Consider the following 23,379-nt stretch of genomic DNA (forward strand, 5'->3'; position numbering starts at 1 on the left):
CAGCTTATGCTTTTTACTCACCACAGATGAGTAACTTTTGGCCAGTTGCCTTTTCTGCCAAACAGATCAATCATAAAGCACAAGCATAGCAAGGCAGGGGCCTAATTATCCTCCACTGCACCAAGCTGCAGTTGTCTTTGGCTGTAAACAGTGCAATCAGGGAGGCAGCAACGTGGAACGCATCAAAGGTTCCACACTCGCAGACTCCCAGGTGAGTTTGTATCTATCTGTGATGGACATAAATGAAGAGAGGAGTAGGCAGAAAATGGAGTTGAGCGGAGGAGGTGGGGACTTGCAAATAGCATGATAGAAAATATGATTGAAATGTTTGCTGTCTATCCTTTGAAAATTGCCTTAAAATCAACCCTACCTCTTAAGGGAATGGTGCAGTAATGTGAGAAACGGTTATTTGTTGATTTACCCAGCCAAGATGAGAAGATCCACAACAATTACATCTCTGCTCCAATACAGTATAGGTTGTAGGTATGAGTGTGGACCTAGTTTAGCATAATTTAAACTGGAAGAATGGCACATCTGTGACTTTATGTCACAAAATTTCATAGAATTAGGCCCAATCCAATTCCAGCATTCATTTCTCTACACCCACACCCACCCACAGCAGCATACTAGCAATAATATACTGCTATACACCATTATAGTAGATATCATAGACTTACAAAAGCTTTGGTGCTTTTAGCTTTAGTTTTTTTCAATGCAATTTTTTTGTATTTCAGTATCAGTGGTGGGTCTTTTGCTTGATATTCATATAGAGCACTGTTGGTTATTAATGAGCTTGAATAACATACTGATAGCAAAAAAAAAAGAGACTTAAATCTACTATACAAGCCAGTACAAGTCAATATATGAACACAACACTTTTCAAACACGGAGGCTTTGATAGGTGCCTCTCACCTGGATCATTGAACAAAATGCACAGCTTTTAATTTATGTTTTATTTTACTCCTGTTTTCTTCCCAGCCTGCAGTGAATGTGACTGTGAGGTTAAGCTCTGACAGCAGTGTGTTCAGCTCAGTTTTTCATGATATGGCAGCAGTTTCCTGGTAGCTGATGCAACATAGTGAGTGTGGAAACGTTTTTTTAAAAAAAGAACAAAAAAAAAAGGCTTTAAAAAGTGCAGTTATATTTCCAAAAGGATACATCTTGTCTTGGTTGTTGCTGTAAGTATCAGTTAGAATAATACTGCTGTAAGTGTTTCTTGTAATGAAGCTGCTTCTGTTCTGAGTAAAACTTTACTGAACACCATCTGCTTTCCCGAGCCCTCAAATGTCACATGGGACCTCACGGTTATTCATACAAAGTGAACAGTTATGTGATGTTGGTATAGTTCAGCAGCACAGTGTATTGGGTTGACTGCGATGTCTGCAGCTTTGGAGTACAATCAAATCATCATTACTTAGCATTAGCTGGCAATGATATACAGGTATCTACTCACGGCATTTAGAGGCCTGCTTTTAGTAGTTCACTTAGAGCATGATCCAGTAATTACTTGTTGATGTTATAATATTCGTTATAGAATTCTCAAGACTGCATAACTGCCTCTGACTGCAATCAAAGGCAACATGGTATTTAATATGAAGGATTGCCTGTTTCAAGCAAGTAAATTATAATCACACACTGAATTCATTTCTTACATTACTTACATATAGTAACAGAAAAGTACAAATAAAATGAAATAAAAATGATCATCTACCTTTATAATATGCTGTGTGTAGAATGGGGACAATAGCAATGTAGATTTGTTCCAAGACCAATTAGCAGCAGCTCAGGGGATTTTTATTTTCTAGAGTAAATTTTATTTAAATTAATTTGATTAATAAAAACCTAACATTGCATACTGAAGAGCCTTTCGACCTACTGGTAATTGTCTCTATTTCTAGCTGTGTTTCCAAAACTTCTTTAATTTTGCAAAAATGCCTTTCACACTTTAAAAAAAAAAAACAAACACTGGAAATGGAAACACTTTTTATCAAAAAGGTTCTGATACAGTAAACATTTACAGACATGGCTGATCAGCTGTTTTAGCTCAGATAGTCTCCTCATGACTCCTATGGCTCTATAATACATCCATGATCACTCCACACAGATCTGACGTAACATTCTTCACATTAATATATGAAACAAACAAAGATGCCATTTATCCATCCGGTTTTCTTTATTGTTTTTAACCATTTATAGTTTAACTGACACTCTTTTAATTCATCTTGTCATTTTGTTGTGCTCTTGTTTTCTGGTTTTCCGACTCTTAGTAGATGAAAACAGCCAATTTGGATGGAAACGGCTTTTGTTGAGCTTTGCCGTCCTTGATTTAGTTGTCTGTTTCAATCTACTTGAAAATAGTTTTTGTACATCTAGAGCAAACTACAACCAAAGTCAAATTCCTCCTAAATATTTGGCTGCTTCTGAGAAATAGCAGCATCATTATAAAAATTACTTTAGCAAATACATTCTTGTATATCAAATGTCATTGATTTCATTATCTGAAATTTACTTCAGGGGGGCAAATTAAAAAGAATTTAATGTTGCCAATTACCTCCTCTGCTAAGGTTCACCATTGTTACTTAAACTGAATTTTCTTTGAGGATTTTTATAGATTAAAAAGTTGAAATCAAAATCTTGCTACAACAGTAATTATACAAGGGCAGCCTGTTGCATTCTTGACCATGATGTATGTTAGGATGTAAAGCCTGCAGTGAAAACACAACTTCATCCACTTCCAGCTTTATCTCCCGATAGTTTTTCATCAAACTGATTGATTCTAACCTAATTCTTATAAAGTGCTTCATTAACTGCTCCACTAAAGCTACTGAAAGTACATCTTATTTGCCTTGATGCATGATTCTCAATACGGTTTTATAGGGCCAGCGGACACTGAGACAAATCAACTCCAAAACACCCAAATACAAGTAGTTTTCAGTGTACTAAGTCTTGTGTTAAGATATTGTGGACAGAGGCAAAAAAAGTCTAGCTGTTTTTTTTCATCAGTGATCTAATTTAATTGCCCATCTAATCAATGCTGGTTGATCCTCTAGATTATTTGATTAATTTCCTCATCTATCAAGCTGATGTGTCATGCTAGTCTTACTTTACTGAAGTATAACACTCAATACCTAATGTAAAGAACAGATGTAGACAGGTGATGGAGGAAGTATATGCAAAAACAGACAGAAGGCTGAAGCAAGGGATGAATGAAGAACTGACAGCTCAAATATTGATTGACATGTTAAGTAATTGTTATTTGGTTTGCTCAATAAATTGTAGCTCCCCAGAAATGAGTGAGTATCAAAATAATACAAGTGGAAGAAGTGAATGGGGTAGGTTTCACGAAAATAAAAAAAAACATATTTTTACACATTTTTACACACACATATTTCTCTCATGATTGGCCATCTATGAGGAAAGTAGACACACAAATGAGAGAAAAAAACATGATTTGTCAGAGTGTTTGAGTAGCTGCTAGAAAAGGTTAGGTTACAACGTCAGCACATGCTTTTACTAATTTCAGTAATTAAACTGGCTATTAATCCCTGTGCATTACTTTTTGTAATCATGTTCATTATCCTTTATGCCAGCTGGAGCATGGGATGCTTAGCTAGGCTACTAATAATTGGCAGTATTGGGTAGCATTAAACTCTTAAAGTTAGCTTGTCTATGTAGATACGTGTTCCAAAGAACTTGCGGTGGAGCCGTGATGACCTTAAAGGCCTTTAGGTGCACATGATGAAAACTTCCAAACTCCATTGGCAACCTGCTCTCCTTTGTTTGAAGTGTAACCAATCCTCCAAGAGTGAAGGAGAACTATAAGTTCGACAGTTTATTTCTGTTTGAGTGAAGAGTCATTTACCTTTGGCTGCACTGCAAGAAGCCGCATGCTGTGATGTTTTAGATGCATTTTTCTCGTGTTGCAGTATACGGAGCCCCCGAGGTTACATGCGAAAAAAAAAAAAGACGAGGAAAAAAAACAAACAAACTCCGCTCTCGACTTTGAAAGTCGAGATCTCAAGTTTCAAAGTTGAGAGCGGAGTTTTGTTTTTTTTCCTCCTTTTTTTTCGCATGTCACCTTGGGGGCTCCGTAGAAGTGACATACATATACAGGGAAAAAAAATACCTGCAGGTCTTTCCTTTTTCCTACTTTAATCTTTAATCAAAAGATTCTATAGGCTAATAATGAACACAGCTTTTCTCAGAACTTGCAGTGTTTTATCAGTTTTTAGAAGGACAAGGTCATAACTTTTTATATATTCATGAAAAATGTTTGTTCATTTAGACTCTTTTTTTTTTTTAATATAAAATCTAAATAGTTAGATTGCAAAGTGGATTTAATGGAATTTGAAATCCCTGGAAAGAGATGCATTGTATCAATCAGTACTGAATATATCATGTCCGTTTCTCTCCAGAATAAGCAATGTTGTTGATGTCAGTGAGTACACTTTTACAAAGGTCACGGCGGTGAGAGGTTTTGAGTGTTGGTGGAGCCACTCTGACCGACATACAACAAGCCAACAACATACAAACATGATAAAACACAACTACTCTGTAATGTCAGGTCCAACGCCTGTGCTTTTTCCGACTGTTATTTTTGTGCCATTGCAATCTATTGAATTATTGATAGTAAGCGGTGGCATTTTTTATTCTATGTCCATGCTTCCTTTAGACTCGTGTATAACTTCACTCAGCACTCAGGTAGTAACTGGCTAAAAGAGAATCTTGTCTCTTTGTGTTTTTTTTTGTTTGTTTTTTAGTTTCTTGTCATGTGTGGCCAACCCTTCCAGCATCCTGATATTTCCTTTCAAACTCACAGCTACATCTCAACCATACACGCCTTCTGTCTTCACAGTTGTCTATCCCTAATAGGTTGACAGGTTTGTGGCAGAAGATTCTGGTTGATTTATTGGGTGCTCCAGGTTCTAGTGGTGCATGTCTGACTTGCATCTACTTAGAAAGACATTTAGCTCCTTCTCATCCCTCTCAAGTGTCCTATATGGAGCACACAACACATGCTAACCAAGTAATATATGGCATGTTTTTATTGGGAATATTATAAATGTGTGGCTTAGAGTATGGTATGCTCTAAAAAGTCAGGGATGGGGTCTTACAAGCACTGACATCATACATGTTAGATTTTATTAATAAAACTGAATATTCTATTTTTACATAAATAAATATTTCAGGAAAGTGAACATTTTCTACAGAAATACTCAGTTACAGACCCCTGTCATACAAAAGAAGAGACAGCAAGCAACTCAAGCCTAAGTACGTGCTGATGGCTGAAGACCCTGTCTCTTCTGATTCAGAAACCCGCTGGTTGGAACCAGTATTCCAAGTCAACTGCATCTTTTTTTGACAGAAACCTGACATTGCGGTACGCTTAAGTGCTGCTCTGCGTTTTCTGGTTTTCATGCACAATGACTCTTTGGGGCCCCAGCACTAAAAGCCATTAGGGCTCCCAGTGGCGTAAAACTTGCATGAATCTATAAATCTTTCAAGGCAGTGGATTGAATTTGTACTTCTAATGAAGGATAGGTTTTGGATGAACAGGGCTGCAGCTGAGTCAAGTTGCCAGCAGTACAGGCTCTGATGTTAATTAAAGCAGTAAGAAAACATGAAAACGTCATTCTCTATGGATTTGTTGAACACTGGAAAAGCCCTTTCAATGGACGTATCTTTAACAGAAAGGAATATATCCATTGTATCCTTTAAAATATTTAGATGCCACATGTTCATTTCCATGGAGTAAAGACAAGTTTTTTTCTTTTTCTTTTACAGCTATTATATTGGAAACTAAAAAGAAAAGCAAGCAGACTAGGAAGTTGAAAGAATCATGAAATGTTGAAAAGAACCACTCATACTCAGGCCAGTATGTGGAACATCCCTGTAAATGTGAAATAGACATAAGTACACGTATTTGATTTTCATCTTCCACTAAGAGCTTGGAATTTCTGCTATTTCTCTATTATGTCCATGTGCTGTACTTTTATGTTTACACCTTTTATCAAAGAGGGGCTGGGAGAGAGACAGCACAGTGTTTATGCCAAACTGTGAAGGACAGTAGGAGGGGCAGACAAATAGGGAGGTGGGAATCCAATCGCCCAGCACAAGGGCGAATTATCTGACCAAGGTGCTGAGAGTGGGGTGTCTTCAGCCACTAATTGATAAGAGCCTTCTATCTTTAGTAAGCAGCAGTGTTTGGCTCAGGACATCAAAACCTTGGCTGTGGCTGAAAGGCTTGTTGTGTCCCACTCCCTCCTCATCCCGGGCTATCGAGGGAGGGTAAAAGTCGGGATGTCACCTTGCCAGGGGGTCACTTCTCTACTTTCCTGCCATTCACTAATGTGAATTTTAGCCTTCTACTATTTTGGTGGTATTTCCATAATAGAAAATGGTAATAGCACCTGTGTCTCCTTTAGTTTATTTTCACTATGATTTAAGCGATAATTTAAAAAAATAAAAAAATCTTTGTCTGGTTTTATTTTACAAAATATGCACCCCTTCCCAAGACAAATATTCTAAATCAAAACCTATGAAGAATATCACTGTGAGTGATTACAATTGAAGATTTTAGTCTGCTCCTGAAAAGACTTTTATTAAGCAATATGAATACTAATTTCAACAGCAACTAAATATAGAGAAAACAAATGCTAGTGCAAATACAAATACACCGAAAGCACGACACCCATCCAATAGGATATGAAGCTCATGTTTAAGAAGTCAGTTGGAGTTTTGGTCCAATGGTTGAACAATCCAAAACTATTCATTCTGATAAAACTATGTGCAGATGCTTTCAACCCACATGCTCGTGCAAGCTGACTGTTCTCTATCTGCCAGTGTGATATGTTAGAGACTCCAGTGATGTAAATAAGTGGCTGCTGAAGAAAGGCAAACACCAAGACAGATGGTACCACTCTATGGAACTCTCTTCTAAATAGCATAAAGGGTTCACAAGAGCTGCCTTCTCTGAAGCCAAATTAAAATTATCACATATAACTCACAGATTTTGCATTTTGCAGGTTGGCTTGGTTGATTTTTGATTCTATCCACTATCAATTTGTTTATATGATGATGGCATCACATCAGAACTGTGACATGTTCACAAGATATAAATAAAAAACAAAGCAGGTTCCACGAAATCTGCCTAGCACACTCCACAAAGAAGGAACCTTTCCGTCTTGGACCCTTGATGAACTTTCCCTGTGGGCTAAACTGTCATTTGGAAACAAGATATCTTAGAATCCACTGTAACAAGCAGATATAAGTAGTTTGGAGCACATTCGTGCTCTAAAGGGGAGAAAGGGAGCCTTTCAAATTTTAATGATGCCACGGCCATTAATCAAGTGCCACCCTCAGGACAAATTTTATGTTTTTAGCCCCACTCAAAGAAAAGCAAAAATGTCAGTGCTCTTCCCCCACACTCATACTGTGAGATGTAAAGCAATCTTTTGGCTTTCATTTTTTTATGTTTGTGGCATTTGTTTTTCCTACAAACAAACAACACCATCCAATGCAAACCATGCCATTTCTGCATTTAGCCTTGTCTATCTGCCCCATCACAATCTTCTACACTGCCTGCAATTTTTTCAATTCTTGTGTTCTAATACCTTATTGTCACTTGGTAATAAATAAGCATTATGCTGCAGTGTTTGCATTTCTTTAAAAAATCTCTTTCAGGCCTGTAATCATCTGAAAGAAAATCTGGTTTCTGAGGCACACATTTGTCCCCATCCAATATATGTCTGTACTAAATGGCATAAAGGATTTGCAGGAGCTGTACTCTCTTAAAATGAAATATTTGTGGTGCAAATGGAAGGGTGCATATTCATATTATGCACACTATAGTACTCAACTAACCCAGAAAAGCAAAATTGGGCCAGTGTGACCTCATAATCACAGTCAATGCACGCACCAAGTTGGTCATTTTATAAGACTGTTAGCTCCTGACACATCCAACCAGCCCTCACACTCACCACTCCATCATGGTTCCTGCTGGCACTAGTGATTTACCACTCCTTTAAATGAAACTGTAGTATATCATAGGCTGCAGCTATAACTTTTTTTTTTTTATAACCATTTAATTAAATTTTATTTGCTTCTGTACTCCATATTGTAAAATAGGTTTAAAATAGCACAGTTTTGCATTTGCATTTAATTTCGTAAACATTTAAATGGGAGGAATTTCTTTAAAACTATTAAAAGTAACTGCTGTTATATAAAGATGGGTTTCTTCAGACCTTTTTCTTTTGCAGCTTATCTCACAAGCATACCCTAGAATTTCTTTTTAGATATTACCTCCATTTGTGTCATGTGTATTCTATGTTGAAAAATACATACATTTCTAAATTTAAACCATTCCCTCTGTTTAATTTTTCCAGGTCTCCATCGGTGACAAAGAGAATATACAAGCTACAGTTTGGTGTATGCCAACTGCTGCAAAGACAGGCTCATTTCTCTGAGGTCATGGCATTGATTAGCCACAGATGCCCTGGAGCCCAGAAGCGAGGCAGGTTGCAATCTGACCTGAATTAGACTGTAAAGACGACATCTGAGCCAGTTCAATTAGCACATTCTAATCCACACTGATTACTCTAAAGCCACATCACTACTGATGGCTAACTCTCTTCTTGAATGACAGTCAGACACCCAGAGGAGTCTTTAAAATGCTCTATTTTTTTTTATTATACAGTACATGTGTGGCATCTGAAACTACACAAAACATGGAAAAGCTGTTAAAAATGCCACAGTGTGCTCTGATATTTCTCACGTAAGCCTAAATGCCAGGGTGGTGAGAGGAGTGTTAGAGCGGCAGAAAGAAGATGGAAGATATGTTAATTATGCATTACCAACAAGCTGTTTAACATCACATGTCTGCACGAAACTGCAGCTATAATAGTAAAATATGTAAGTAACAAGGATAGTATCACTGGCGATTCACAATTTATTTGAAAAACTGTTGCTGGGCTCCACAAAATACCAACGATAAAATGTGCTTATAAACATCTCTTTTCCTCCTCTCATGGAATGTCATTTTTGAATTCCATTAATTTTTATGGTGAAAAAAAAACTGACCAAATGTACCAGAAAACTTTGCCACATTTCTGAAACTATCACAAAAGGCCAGCTTTAGGTAGCTAATGAACGGATAATAATGCATTAAAGGTGTCCAGCAGAGGGCTGTATTTTATATATCAAATATATTACATATTCACATGTGTATTTTTGAGTTATGTCCAATGTATATGGCTTGCAGATACAAATTACACTAAACAGCTCTGCTTTGGATGCTTACTTCTTAGCTGTGCAGCATTTGTTGTAAAAAAATACTTTTGCAAATATTTACTCTTTATTTTGTATGCCTTTTGTGAATGATGAACAGTATCCACTGTTTATCATTACAATGTGAATGGCCCCTGTAAGTCCTCTAATGGCCACTCAGCTGATGGCAGCAGACAATAAGATATGCTCGTGATGCCCGTAAATTCTGCCTTGTTCTGACATCAACTAACACGCACAGCAAATCACTAGACTGGCAGATCTCAGTCCTCCCTTATCCTTCACTGCACTCACACCTCTTTTTATTGCCCCACCATGATTAATGCCTCTCCACCATCAACAACATACACCACAAGTTGCATATCTAATGTAAAAACACTCAATGAGACTTCTCAGGTGGTTTTGAGGGTCAGACGGAGTTTAAGACCTCCCATCACCACAAATCCTCTCAGTGTCCTTCCGAGGCTGCTCACAGCGGCGAAGGAATAAATTACAGGCTCAACAAAACCGTAGGCTTCTTTTTTTTTTTTTACATCCAATCCCTGCCTTTGTATTACTATTATTTTGTAACCTTCTTCAGTCTTTCGCATCGACAAAACCCTAAACCCTCAGCTTGACTCTCACAATCACCTTACTTACCCCAAAGCAAGGTGAAATGAATGTGACCCATCCAATCTAACTTCTCAGATAGCATAAAACCCAAATCGCTCAAGTAAAATACACAAGGAAACCTCCCTTTCTTTTTCCTCAAAACTTCACCACCACACAAATACTGCTGCAATTTTCACAGATGCTTGCATTAGTATTCTGCAGGGATGAATCCCAGTGACATGTAATACATCATAGTCACCAGGAGGCACTTCTACTGCAGAGTTGACGTGCAAATATGGGCAGAGCATGTTTCAATGTTTCGAAATACTCTTTATCCTGAAAATGTCCTCTGAAGTTTCGGGATAGACGTGTGTGCGCATGCATGTATGTATGTGCAACCACACGCTGCATTAAAACACACTCACACCGTGGGACAATAAATGTATTCCACTCACCACCAAAACCCCCCCACACCAACACGTCGCACATCAGGGTCATAGAGTCTTCGCATCATGGGATATTTGTAAAATGTGATATGAAGGGGGTTGTGGGAGTGTGTGCATGTGTGTGTGTGCGTGTTTAGGGACACGAGTGTTCTCACCTCGAACAGTGAGCCAGGCAGGAAGGCTGAATGCCCTTGACTAACCTTGTAGGTTTTACTGTGCTTTTATGAGAGGGTATAAATCATCATGATGTTTAAAAAAAAAAAAAAAATGCTGCTGTTTTACAATGTGCAGCCAGATTGACAAGGCAAATGTGCACCTCTATAACAAAGCCCATTACAAATACTGTCTGGAACACACTGGGCACTGAAATTCAATACAGCTCAAAATAATGAAAGGATGTCTGTGTTGTCCTATGTCAGTCAGAATAGAGAAACAATGAGAAATATTTTCAGTGGACACATTAAAATGAATTACTCTTGCGGGGAACATAAACACAGTGAACTGCTGCTGTACTTGCAGGTGAATGGAAAATACACAAATTATCATATTGATTGCTTTTTGCCTCAATGAGGAGATTTCCATCTTTATTTCATAAAATGTGTACATACAAACAAAGGTTGGGAAGAAGAAGAGGGGTGTAATGACATCCACAGAGAGAGACTCCTCGTCTAGACACACAGTTTTCAACAGAAACCATAAAAGAGCAGCTCTCCACTACTGGTCTCTTAAATGTAAACAGCTCAAGCCCAAACCTCTCCACTCAACAGCACATTTGCTCGCTACGGCTCCCACTCATATATTCATGTATTCATGTGTTTATCAGAACTTGCCGGCTTACGTTGCCATTTTCTCCTTCTAATGGTGAGCGAATGCACTTCCATAGTGGAATGGAAATAATCACGGATCCCATGAAACCCCAGACATAGATTTGTATTTTTAGAGGGTGAGATAGAAAATAGGCAAAGGAAGTGGTGAGAACTGCAGAGTGAAAAAGGCCAAATTTAGCCTGTTTTCCGCACCAGCCTCAGATAGTCTTACAAGCAAAAGTAACTGTAGGTTTAATTAACATCCCCTGTGGTGCGTGATAAACTTTTCTTTTCTTTTTTCTTTTTATTTGTTTTTATTATGGCTATGTCCAGTGTGAGAATTTTTCTCACACCTTTGTTGTTGTTTGAGCAAATTGTGCAAAAACAAGTGCAAAAGAGATGAATTTGCATGTAAACTGACCACAAAAAGGTAATTCATCCATTCAATAATCGATTCATCAGTGACCTTGACATCCCCTCAATGTCCACATACATTTACATACTTACAGTACATAAGTAGGTACACGTTTGATATTTTACTGCCAGCTTAAGTCAGTTCAAGATATATTTCAAGATATTTTTATGATATGTTTACAATACTGACTATTGATACCTGATGCTGCAGGGCTCTGTACCCTCCTGCCTCAAACAATTCCATATCCAACACTAGTGGGCAGTCTGATCATTCCACACAGGCTCAGTGTACAGTATGCTCTACCTGGATGCCAGCGTGCTGCATGCACACACACACATATATACACCCGCCCATGCACATGTAAGCTCTTAGCCCACTTCTTCTACATTTTTTTTGTCTTCCTCCTACTGTCTCCTTTGTGTCTTTTCCTCAGCTCTTCACCAACTCACTTGTGTTGCATAGTAGTAGAGCAGCTGCAGCCGCTGCGCTGCCAAGCAGAGCAATCAACAAACTGGTGAGGGAAAATGTCATCCTGGTGAGGACTGAGAAAATGGCTTTTTAATTAATGTTTTGATTTTGGGTAGTATATCACTCTTGAGAAAAATGATTGAGCTGAGAGGCATTTATACGAGGGGGTTACAACCACTGAATGACCATTCAAAGTCATCATGGAGTTTATTGGATATGAATTAGGAAACAAGGAGGAGGAGGAAGAGGGGGGGATAGAGAGAATGCTGACAAATGCCCTCCCCAAATGTGAGACAAGAGAAAGAGGAAACATACGAACAAGGATTAAGAGAGGTTAATCCAATCTGAAATTTGAGTGGTCTGTGTTTGTGTGTGCGAAGACATTTAACATGTTTTCTTGTAACCGAGTAGGAATTCAATTAGTGATGGGAATTTTGGTTCTTTTTAGGGAGCCAGATCATTTGACTCAGCTTACCAAGCAGAACCGGCTCTTTCGGCTCCCAAACGGCTCTTCATTTTAACACTTATACCTTTTATAATTCAGCCAAATTTAGTGCTGTTTTGACTTATGATTTGTATGTGTACAAATATATCACTTAAATTATCCATTACATCCTTTGTACTGAAGTATGCAAAAGTAAAAATGACATTTTCTAATATCGGTAAATTGCCAGTTGTTTTCATTGCATTTACAGACAAGGGTCTGTAAATCACACTCTTCTCTCTGTTCCTCTCCACCCACCTGTCCGTGAGTGCTGCTTGGTGGTATGATCCTTGTCTATCCTCATGTGATTGGTTGTACAGCACACACGTACATTCCAGCTACTGCATGCATGAATCACCCGTAGCACACTGTAATACATTACAAAACAAACAAACCAACAAAAAAAAAAGAAAACGCTTGTAGATGGGATCCGGCTCAAATCGTTCGCTTAAAAGAGCCAGCTCTTTGAACTGGCTCAGTTGTGACAGACACATCACTAATAGCAATCAATACTGCCATTTGAAATTCAGCATTTGACTGAACAGCAACTACAGAGCTGCATGATTGGAGGAAATACTGTTGAGGAAATCTGAGAGAGGGATTGCTAAACCAATGGATTAATAGACCAAGCATGCATATTGAAAAATAATGCTCGCACTTTAACAACCTAGATTCATTAACTGTGGAAACAAAGTGTATGATTTTTGTTGACATCTGGCAAGTGCCAGAATGCATTTTGTAATGAACGACAGCAACATGACAGCAAAGACTACCAATTATTAGGTCTACATTTTATGGAATGAATTAAAACATTTTGAGAAATGTCAAATTAATCTGTTAGTCGCTTTTGCTTTCATCGACATGTATACTCATGTCTATGAATTAACTACAGCAGAGATAAGAATAACAGAATAAGTGGCAGCTGGAGGGAAAATCTAGCTCAGCATTGTTGATCATGAAAGGGTTAAAAAAGTCACTCTTATCATGCGTCATGTGTTAGTAAAGCACATTTGAAGCACATTCATTTGAGCACAGTAAAGCCCTGTGCTCAAATTAATAAATTGAATCACTGACATAATCATTTTTTGGTTCAAAGTGTACATTTTTTAGACGTTGGTGTATTGTATTTCATATATGTCTCTCTAGAAACCTTGGCTTCACAGTTGTAATCTTTCTCCCTTCCTATTTCATGCCGGAATTCAACAGAAGCAACATAACTCCTGGAGATACATGTTGTTTTTGACAGTCCTCTATATAATCTTTTTGATACATGTTTTTTTTTTCTCCATTTTTTTGTTGTTCACTTTGATCTCTCTCTCTCTCTCTCTGTCTGTCTGTCTCTGTCTGTATCAAAGTGATTCAATGAAAATAGTTTCTTACATATGTAGCATGATGGTAGAGGTATCGATTTATGGATGGATTACGAGTTTTGACATGACCTCTTCCTCCTCACTTTCATCTTTGCCTTCAGTCCACTTCACAGGGTTAGGTTTTATATGTTTATGTATTTATATAATCATTTATTCATCGCTGACACATGTTGTTATTATCTCTTATTCTTCATCTCTTGATTTATTATCCTGTCTTCTTCCACAATGTCAAACTATATCTCCAAGTCAAACATCATCAAACCTCAAGTCAAATATGTACCTTGTAGTTAATAGCTTTTCCAATCCAGTTTAGACAGGTTCAAGCATCAAAGTGTTTGATGGGCGATTTTATTCTTGAGCTATACTTAGCTTTTCCTTTGCTAACACAGAGTGTATTTTGGTCTTTGAGAAAGTTTCATCAAGCCAATGTCTTGCCAGGGGCATGCAACCCTGCTGTTTGGTAAGGCCAGTTGAATGTACTACACTTGACATGTTGATCACAGTATGTCACTCATATGTTATACTGTTGTTTTTGGATAGCCCAGCCTAATGCCATAGATGCAACAGATGCACCAATCTGCTACAGGATACATTCTCAGTGTCATGTTTCGCCTCACCTAGACACGAAAAGTGCACATGTGCATGAAGGTCCAATATGAAGGAAGTCCATATGTGAAGAAAGGTGGAGTGGATGCATGAGTCAAACAAACACAGGCCTTTCACTGAGAAGACTGCTATGCGAAACCAAACCTCAATGTTGACTTGTGTAAAGTAAGTTAACTTATGTCAGGTATGGAATATACCAGGTGATATTTTGAGGATTAAAGCTAACCAGGCTGCGAACTTAGCAAGCTTTAAAAGTGTACCAGGACGTTCCATATTTATTAGTGCTGAAAATGTGACACTATCATGTCTAGGCAAGACAAAATGTGATGCTGCCACAGAGTTCCATTGTGTATATTTGCCTACATACTTTGGTGTGACTATATTGGAGGAAGTTTTGTGCAAGACATAACATAAGCTGCGGCTAAACAAACAATATAAAACACACATAAAGCAACCCCTGCCTGCATGTGCTCTTTTCCATTTGGCAAGACGTTTTTGTTAAGCACCACTGTCTCACTAAAAGTTTTGAAAAGAGTAATGTCATTGGATAATAGGATAATGATTAATCACCTAATCCTCTGATTTATATTCCACTTCATGCAACCTTTATGCTATTAGGGCAAGCATATGAATGAATACAAGTGCCTGGATCCATGTGACAACAAGATTGGGAAAATACCAACAACTTTGCAAAGAAAAGATGAAATAAAATATAAATCTAGAGGACAAAAACAGGCCTTCCCCAATGCTCAAAAAATTCTGTCTACCCTCCCCTAAGCACTATATATATATATAGACGCTGCTAACCTACAGTGGCAAGTTTCTATGTGTGTTTTCTTTGTTACCTTGAGGGAGGGGTACTGCTTTCTGGTCTGTGAGGTGATGATAAATCACCAGTCAGGTGAAGATGAAAGCCTGTGGGCCAAACTGCTTCAAAGTGTGGCCTTCATGAGTCGCCAGCTTATCTCGAAAGGACTGGAACAGTTCTCAAAAACCAGACTGAGTTATTCTGATTGAATTTCAGCTGTGGTTCAACCCGAGGAGTTTTGTGGTGTGTTTCTGTCTTGAATGACAAAAATCCCTTTCTCTTAATGTTATACATCAGATCAGCTTGGTAGACAATGATCTCAGTGATAAAGATAGATTCACAACTAGGTAGAGTCTGATCACGTATCTTTTGATTTTTGGGTTTATCACCTAAGTTCCTCTATGACATTCAAAAATAACAAATATATTAATTGAGCATTCACTAAATCCCCTCAAACAGCATTTTTCCAGTCATACATTTTGACTTTTTTGCAACAATACACAGCTTTGAGTTAGAATTTAATCATATATGTAGCCATAGGCACCCAAGCAGTGGAGCAAGTTAAGCAAATGGAGCAACTGCATTTGTATTCTTCACTTGGGGGGAACAAAGTTTTGGTTTTGCTATCCAACGTTTTCTTTTTCAAACTCAAGATAATACAGTTGGGTATATATATTTAAGCAGCTTATATCAAGAATAAGTTAACTATATTCAGCAACTGAAAACCGAAATCTGACTTCATTGGACCACCCTTTGAGTCGGTTCAGTTGAACCCATCACTGCAACCACTCTGCAACCATTACAGTGTCCCCTGTAGTTATCCACAAAGCCAAACACAATTTACACAATTTTCAATGTACATAATGGAACAAGTTTCAAGATGATAAATGATGTCCTGCGAGCACCCATCAAGTTCTTCATTTTGCTCTGGCTCAAAAAACAAAACAATGTTTTGGCCATTATAGGTCTATTTTTGGCAAAAGAATTGCATTTTCCACTGCAGACTTAAATAAACAGCAACGTCCCTTCCTCATCCAGTATATTTTCTATTTTCTAAAAAATAAACCATTAAAGTACAGGTAAACACCTTCGCTCAAGTCAATTTTCTTCTTTTACTTTTCCATTACCTTTCATATCTATACAACCAATGTGTTTATGATGAAATTATTTACAAGAGCACAAAGTTCTTCATAGATCTAACCTCTTACTTTACTCTCAAAGTGCACCAATTTGATACATTTAACTTTGAAATGTACTAAAATGTTCTTCCCAGGGGAGCATCTGAGGTCTACCCATCACAGCTAATGTATGTATTATGTTATTTTTTTTATTATTATTTGGGATGTTGTTGAGGGTAAACACACAGCAGGTAACTGTTCCTAGACTCAATCCAAGAGGTTAGGTGTCAAAGAAATGTAGGAAATTCGTTTAAAATTACACCTTGACAACCCTCCCCCATTATAAGACATAACCAGGCACCTATATATGTGGCTATCAAGTAAAGTATCAATCAATTATTTAAGGCCCTGCCTGGATTCTGATTTTAATAGCAAGAGACAGCTAGGGAGTTGAAGCTCATCAATCCTGCCAATATCAGTGGTCATTTCATCCGGCATAAGCGACAGTCACCAATGTAAAAACATGTAGCTTGCTTTTGTCTACTTCTGTCTGCAATCAAGAACTTGTTATTTCAAAGATTACCCGGACCCTGTTGCCTGAAAAGATCTATATTTGATGATTCAGTAAAGCCTAAGAATATGTTCAATGACAGCTGGTTTTATGTCCAGAGGTGGATGGAAACTATGGTATAGTTAAAGCATGTGTATTTATGGCAAATAAACTATAGTAAAGTTATGGTTAAACTTCTGCAACTTAAACACTTACCCATAACCAAAATATTTTGTTTTTGGTTAATAGAAAAGCAAACGTTTCTTTCGTCTGGCAGGATGTAAACTTTGGTCTCCCTGCATGAAGGTCACATGTGTTATGCAGTCATTCATCATCTTAACCTTCACATACACAGTACTTGTTGGTTTGGCACTGAATGTTGGCCATTTACAATATGTCAATCAGGAGGAGATAGTCCAATATGGAAATCATGCCTCGATCAATCGATAGATCGATCGAGGCATGATTTCCATATCTATCTATCTATCTATCTATCTATCTATCTATCTATCTATCTAAATACTGTATTCACTTGACAATGTTTGTTATACCACAATCTTCTGAAGAAACCTAAGCTCATACGATCTTAGTGCAGCCATGGGTGAGTTTGTATAGGTTCAATATACAGTTTCTTGGTCCATGTTAGTTTGAAAAAAAATATGAATTCAAAAACATTTAGGTTAGGTCAACTACTCATGGATTTGGACTAAACTGTCAGTTTTAAATGCCCCGAAGGATTCATGTTTGAGCTTCTAGCGCTCTGCCTCTTTATCTATGCTTGATCCTTACATAACACCACATCCATTCTTATAAAGAAGGGAGGATGGTCACAGGATGGTCACTGCATGCATCACACACCAAATCTTGGAAAGTACTTCCATAAAACCTTGGTGAACAATGAGTTTTTATACATTTTCAAAATTGCTTTAAAATCCTGCTAATAAAAGGTGGCAACAATACATCTTCTGTAAAGCAAGTACAGAAAACAATAAAATCCATGTGCCAGGAATGTCTGTGAATGTCTGAACAAAATGTAAACTCGCAGTGAAAGGGTAGTTTGGTGTTGAATGAGCAAACAGACTTTTTGATTTGCCTTCTCCATATAAAAGAAAAGAAACAAGATGTTGAGTTTCTTTTTGTTTTTTAAGAATTCTTGCTATTGAGATAACTTTCACCACACATACATACACTCTTTATTCTCTGCCCTTAATTTAATACGATATATATTTTACCAACCATCTATCAACAATTTGATGAACTCTGTTTTCTAGCAATGGAAGGTGGCAAAATATTTTAAAATTAGGAGCTTAATCAGCACCTCTTCCACCTGTACACATTTTCTTTGTGCCTTTTGTTTGCTTGCTTGAGAAAAAACTGTCCTAATGCATATGAAAGCAACATAACTTTTCTGGCTGAAAACCATAAATTGTTTCATGATGTAAATGCATGACATAGATCACCATCAGAAACTAATCAAATGTTACTCGATGCAATTAAATGTAAAGAGCTGCCTTGCCTGTAGCCTTGGCTTTCGGGTTCTGTTGGTGAAGCATTAGTTCAAAGCTCTTATAGCCAAGTCAAGGTCACTGAATTTCCTTGGAGATCACAATATAGTGTACTGATATGAGTATATATGTACTGATCTTTAGTTACTGGAATGTTTACACAATTTATAGTTCTTAGTAAATCTCACCTGTCTAGTTATTTTCAGTATTTTTCACTTAAGAGTGCAGTGTTAAGAGTGCAGCAAAATTACAGCATTCATCACCAAATACTCCTGGAATGCACTGAACAAATAGATGATATTTCAGAGATTAAGAGATTCCAATGGTGTATTTTTCTCTTAATTAAGACATTTAAAACAGACCTACTCTGTAAAGGTTGAATGTTCTGTCTTCTCTTTGTCACTGAATTGCCTGGCAGACCATGAATGACCCTAACTCATTTTCTTTTACGGAGTAAATGAGCTTTTAATGAACAGATTGGACATTTTCATCATTGAGTTTATACCTTGTTCATTCATCACCTTTTCCTCCTCTCTGAATAAGAATTATCATGGTGTTTTTTTTTGTTTTGTTTTTGCTGAAATGATTTAATGTTTCCCAGAAGTGTTTGTTTAATGTTTTATGCAAACTCTGGGGCAAACCCTCGGTGCCTTTTGAATGTGCACTCCTGTACTTTTGATCAGCATGTGTTTTTGGTGTTTATTTTACTCAATTTTGACTGGAAAGTCTTGCAATACAACACCACATCTACAACCTAGGAGTTCACCACACAGTTGAATCAACACCTCTCTGACACATTCTCATCAACAAAATAATTTTATAAACCACAAAAGCAGTACTTATTGCATGGCTATTGCACAGGATTGCATTTACAAATGTTAACTGTAAGTTGATGCGAAATCCTCCAAATCAATGTCTCTGCCTGTCTCTGTTTGAGACTTCTTTCTCTTGATAAGGAGAGAGAAGCAAACAACTAATAAACATATCAATTTATTAGGGATTTTGTGGATAATCTCTGGCATTTATTTTGGCAGTAGTTGTTGGATACTCTCACTGGAAGGTAATAAATGTAACATTAAATGTCTTTCTACAACCAAAAAGTGTTTTATTCATAACAACAATTTAACTCAAGCACCACACTAATATCATGTAAGAAGTGGAAGACCCACGCTAAAGAAGCACACATAATGATGTGTAAAGAGCATTGCTTTGTCATTATAATTACAGACTTCTTTCTGGAATTATATCATGTTGTAGAAGCAACTGTAACAGAAGTCTTATGGGATATTAACAGAGGCTGGTTTTGGCTCATGAAGTGGGTCATGAAGATCAGGTTCAAAGAGGCTGACTCACACATTACTCTTGGTGACTAAATATCACAAACAAGATAGAAGATAAACAATGATCTGAAGTGTGCAGCCTTTATATCTTTTGAAGTGTGCACACATGCTTTTGTGTGGTGCCGATGATATAAGCCACTAGTGTTTTGGGCCACCCCTGTGGGCTTGCATGAGCTAAGAAAAGTTGATTAAAAAGTGATTATACATGGTCAAAAGACAAAATCAAAAATGAGAGGAACTTCTTTTGTCTCTAGTCTCTTCAGGCATACAAAGCAATGTGAAGCAAATTCAGATGTGACAGAAAATGAGGGGGAATTCATAAATGTAGAACGGTGAGTTAAAATTGTCAGTCCTTTGGTGTCACCTCTCATTATTAAAAAAAGTTGAATATTGCTTTTCAATATATTGTATCATTACATTTATTATGCGATTGAAAAAGATAGTATTTGCAACCTTTGCAGTCCATGTGTTCACTAAAAGTCTAAATTACATTTTGTTTTCAAACATTTTACTCGTTATCAATGGTGGATTTTTGATAGGATTGATGCTATTTTAACATGCTTCATGAAGAGAAATTCACCATTTTTGGTGATCTTTCCTGCGTGCAACAAGTCCAACTCTGAATTTAAATGTTTGTGAGTTGATTTATGGCATCTTTGACAATCTCCTCATAAAAATGTAGTGTTCATAGGTAGTAAGCACTTTCTCTCATCCACTTTCATTAATAGAACAGTGCCCCCTCTTTCTCCATCTGGCTTTTCAACAGTTGTTGAATCATCCTGTAAATCTCTCATAGTGTCTATCTCTGTCTGTGAAGGTGCCGCCAAAAAGCTATGAAGTCATCCCGGACTCAGATCTCTTGAAAGGTTTCCAGCACTTTGTTGAAATGATTCCTCAAAGAGATCAGGATGTTCTGAAAGAAAATGTGTTTGTATGTGTGCTGGCTGAGGAATTAAGGGGGCACCTGGTACCTAGTACTCAGTGTGCCTAATAAATCTTAATCTTACAGGGAACGGTGGTTATGATGCTGGGACCCAGCCAATAATTTTAGGTTTTATTTTAAGTTATATATTTCTTTTCAAATTAACATGACTGCTGCACATATATGTGAGACTCATGATTAACTGAAATGCAATAGCCCAAATTGACTCATCCTTACTCTCTTTTCCTCTTCATTGATTGGATGTGCAAGATCTGCTGCAAATCAGGTACTGGAGGTTAATCCACTGTCCACTACATATTGGACAGTTATTATTATCTTAATCTTATCGGTATTAAGACTATATTTTTACACAGTGCCTGCTCAGTCTAAAAAATCAGTTATTCACAGAATCCTCAAAAAAGTGAGTTTTATTGGACCCCTTCCGATAAATCTGTGAAAAACACGAAGCTCAACTGGCTCACACTGACTTAGCACTCCCGTTAAGATGAATCTTTAAAGATGAATCTCCTGAGACACATCTACATTTCCAAACACGGTTGCTTGACTGTAATCAAGGTTAAATGATCAGCTAAAGATCACATTTTGAAGAAAAGTGGCAGCTGTTTAGGATGATTTAGAAAACTAGAGTACATTTAATCCTCCCATAGCTGTACTAAAAATACTGAAATAAAACTGCTTAGGGATGCTTTGAGATACAAAATGTGGTAAATCTAATTATTGTACTGTTGTACTTAGTGGCCGTCTGGGATGATTTTTGTTTGAACATTATTATATTGTGTGTTAATCCCTTAGTTTGCCTCACATATCCACCTAAATATAAACATGCATGCATTCATAAAACACATTTATAAGTCTGGTAAAAGCCTGGCTGTGAGTGAAACAGAATTTTTCCTTCGGAGAACAAATGCTGTAAATGAAAAGCACTGTTTTTTGGAATACATTATACTGAAAATACTGTTTCAACCCTTGGTGCTTGCCTGTTTAGGATTAAAACTTTTTGTGTGACTGCTAAGTTTGTTTTGTATTCAAAATATCAAGATTTGGGAAAAAATTGACTGTGACTGAAGGTCCCCATTTTGTCTTGTGGTCCACCACTGTGTGGTACTTTGTCTCATAGATGCCAGTTTGTCTCCTCTGCATGTGTGAAGTATTCTGGCACTTTTCATGTGTTTCCACTGCAGTTTCACCAGTTCTGCCATGGTGAAACTAAAGTGTTGCACTGCTTTAAATGCCGCTGCTGGAAAAAAAAAAAAATGTTGGATGGCATTATTTTATTTTCTATGGTAAATGATGCTCGAGTGTATCGTATCCCAAAGATAAGAAATAAGAATCACTGAGGCACCTTTTCTCAGCGTTTAGAGAATCCATTTCACTGAGTTTGGAACCTTCCTAAGCAAAAACACTATTCAAACACAGCCTAGATGCAGATGAGGACTATGTCCCGTGATTCCATGATATTCTCCTGACTGACAGCTTGTGGTGTTAACTCAATTTTGGTAGCAAGCCACTAAAAGACAGGGGAGAAGAAAACAGGTTTTAAACAATTCATGAGATTGGCTTTGCTTATGTTTCAAGAAGAAATAAAATACATACAGCACATCTATTTAGCTTAAATGATGACTTTTTGTTTTAAGTTTTTAAGTTGTGTTTACATGGATATGTCTTGCTAAAAGGCCACTGTGACAGCACAAAGTGGAACAAATTAACAATTTGGACAGCAGTGGCATAGCATGTTTTAAAGTTAATTCGCTATAAGGCAGTTCTTTGATTCCTTCTGAACTGCACAGTTGTCCTGACATTCTTCTCCTAATCATATAAAAGTCAAACTGTCAGCATTAAAAAGATCATCCACTTCCACTTGAACTATATGCAGCTATGCTAGATACATTTCTTTGGGTGGTGGTGAAAGAACAGATCAAATTTAACCCACTGTTTCACTTTCAGATTTATTTATTCATCCAGTGTCTATAAAGAACCTGCAATTTTTTCTTTCTTTCCACCAGTCAAGCCAACCATTTCAACATAGTTTAAGTGGTTTACCTCCAAGTGTTGATATTAAATATTGTAAATATGGCATTTTGGGTGTCAGTTCAGTCAGTTCAGGTAAGCAGTTTCTCTGCTAATGAGCTACGCTCCATGCTGAAGGAGGGTTACGTTAGAGCTGATTTGTCAACTTCAAACAGGTCTTTACACTGACACTAGATCAAAATCAGAGAAGCTTGCTGTTTCTTTTACAGTCAGTGACTAGGGAATGACATGAGTAATGCAAGTCTCAAACAGGACACTGGAGCTTTCTTACAAGTAGTTTTGTTGGAGAACAAATATATTATCATGGCAGTGAATATAAACATTAGTGCCTTTTTGGTTGAATATGATTTCAAATGAGTTGACAAAATAACAAAAATAGCCTGCTGACGTCTTAAAATATCTAGCTGATATGATGACTGGTGCTTGCACTAGGATTTATAGGCCACCTTTACTATCTTTTTGTTCAAACTAAATGTCTGAGATTCGTACATCATTCTAAGCACAAAATTTCTGTCTTTGCAGTGGAGCATTTGGCAAGATGCCTGATCCTAACTAGTTTGACGCTGAAACTGATTTGGACAGGTGAAGACTGATGAGGTGTATATAGCCTGTGGCAACT

Source organism: Larimichthys crocea, chromosome VIII, assembly GCF_000972845.2.
Source record: "Larimichthys crocea isolate SSNF chromosome VIII, L_crocea_2.0, whole genome shotgun sequence".
NCBI classification, from domain to species: domain Eukaryota; kingdom Metazoa; phylum Chordata; class Actinopteri; family Sciaenidae; genus Larimichthys; species Larimichthys crocea.